The sequence below is a fragment of the Belonocnema kinseyi genome, chromosome 10, assembly GCF_010883055.1.
Source record: "Belonocnema kinseyi isolate 2016_QV_RU_SX_M_011 chromosome 10, B_treatae_v1, whole genome shotgun sequence".
NCBI lineage: Eukaryota > Metazoa > Arthropoda > Insecta > Hymenoptera > Cynipidae > Belonocnema > Belonocnema kinseyi.
Window position 1 is genome coordinate 93,203,590 of NC_046666.1, and position 2,249 is coordinate 93,205,838.

General features: G+C 28.8%; 1 protein-coding gene across 2 annotated transcripts in view; it reads right to left on the minus strand.

The window, feature by feature from the left end:
- Positions 1–2,249, minus strand: part of LOC117181895 — a 10,751-nt gene that overhangs the window by 1,307 nt on the left and 7,195 nt on the right. The gene's annotated exons all lie outside the window — the stretch shown is intronic.

Below are 2,249 nucleotides of genomic sequence, written 5' to 3' on the forward strand. Positions count from 1 at the left end.
ATATGTTAAGAAAAAAAAAATATACATTTTTACGTATTATTGTTACTCTTTAGCAATTTCTGTTATCTTTTTAGTACAAATAATTACCAATGGACAATTTAAATATTCCCCATGACTTTCTAAAGAATTATTTATTCCTAAGATATGTAAAGATGATCGCATTTTCTGATTTAAATGTAATTTTTCATCATTGTTTAGAGTAGTGCGTTTTTCTAAAGACAATGCTTAGAATCAATTATGTTTAGATAAATAATTGTATGAAACGGTTGACTTGCGGTTAAACCTCAAGAAAAATACATAGCATACTACATTAGGGAGGTCCAAAAAGCAATTTTCAAGCTACAGGGTAAGACACCCCCCCCCCATAAAAGTTTCCATTTCCAGAGTAATAAAATCCGTATTTCTTTTTTTTCGAATTTGGAAAATTAGCACGTGCCACCGGGCACTTCAAAATCCTATTTAATGAACATGGTGAAAATTTAAATTTTCGAAAAAATGAAATCATGTTCCATAACTTTTTTTCCAGCCTATCCTCGCCTCCTGTAGCGCCCCAAATATGACCCAAAAATAAAAAAGTACATTTTTACGTATTATTTTTACCTTTTAGCAATTTCCGTCGTCTTTTTCATACAGATAATTACTAATAGACAATTTGAATATTTACAATGACTTTTTAAATAAGTTCAATTGTTTCAACAAATTTAAATTATTTAAACAATTATTTACACTAAAAAAAGTAAAAAATAATCGTATTTTTGGATTGAAATGCAATATTTTGTCATTTTTAGGAGTATTACATTTTTCTAAAAATATTATGTATTTATTTAAACAATTAGTTATTGTTTATTTTCGGATTTTCTAAAAATTGTCTAAGAGAAGTTCACTTTTTTCAAATTGGTATCCTACGCTACTTTTTGTTGAATAATTACATAATTTTTATACATTTCTTCTAATGCTTAACAAATTTCTATTTGTCGGAACAATTTTTATTTGTTCAAGAAGTTATTTTTTGATAATTATAAAAAAATGAAATAAAATATAAAACTTACAATTATTTTATTTCACTTTTTTAGTTAAAAATTTATTTTCTAAAGTCAGAAAAATAATTGTATATGTTCTATTTTATTTCATTTTGTTTTTTATCGGAAAATAATTAATTGAGCAAATAAAATTTGTTAAACTTTAGAAGAAAGGTTTGAAAATTGTGTAATTATTATACAAAATTAGCATAGGATAGCAATTTGAAAAAAGTGGACATCTCTGGCTGAATTTTTAGAAAATTTAAAAGTAAATAATAAATCATATTTTAAATAATTTCCCAATTTTTTTAGAAAAATGTACTACTATAAGCAATAACAAAATATTGCATTTTAATCAGAAAATAAGATTTTTTAAACATTTTTTGGGAATAAATAATTGATAAAAAGAGATATTTCGGGTTTCACTCGTGTAAAAAAAAAAAAACTACGAATTGTTTGCCGACGTTTCGTGAACATTGCCAGAGCGCCCCACCGTGGGGACTGGTCGAACTAGATTGGCCAATCAAGTCTTTTTTAAAAAATCCGGGAGAACGGAAAACCAAATCGGATTGGTATTATATCCATTGTCCTATTGATTTCATTAGGGTGTTTTAAGATTTCGATTGCTTCTCTATGTTTTCTTGGAAATTTGTTGTGTGTTTTTGCAATAACTGTTGTTTCATCAAATAAAATGTTATGTCCTGTTTCGATATGATGTTCAGCTAGTGCTGATTGCGTGAAATGTTTTAGCCTGACTTTACTTTCATGTTCCTTCATACGTTGGCTCACCGCTCTCCCGGTTTCTCCAATATAGACTTTGCCACAAGAACAAGGGATTTTATATACTCCTGGATCACTGAAGGGTGCCTTTTTATCTTTAGGGTTATTTAGTAGTTGTCCTATTTTCGCAGGTGGTTTAAATATGGTTTGGATGTTGTGTTTGTTGAGAATTCTTCCTATTTGTTCTGTAACACCTTGAATGTAGGGCAGAGTGGTGGTCATTTTTCTCTCTCTTTCTTTCGTAGATTGTGTTGACTTGCTTTTTTGAGTGTGTTTTCTTATTGCTTTATCAATTTGTTTCTTTGTGTAATCGTTCTGTATTAGGATTTGTTTAACGTTTTGTAATTTCTTTTGTACAGTCTGTCAAGTTAAAGCGTGGGTGGCTTTACTCGCAGTCGGTAAGGTGTATCGACATGATTTTGGTGTCAAAATATTAAGAAGAGCTCCCTC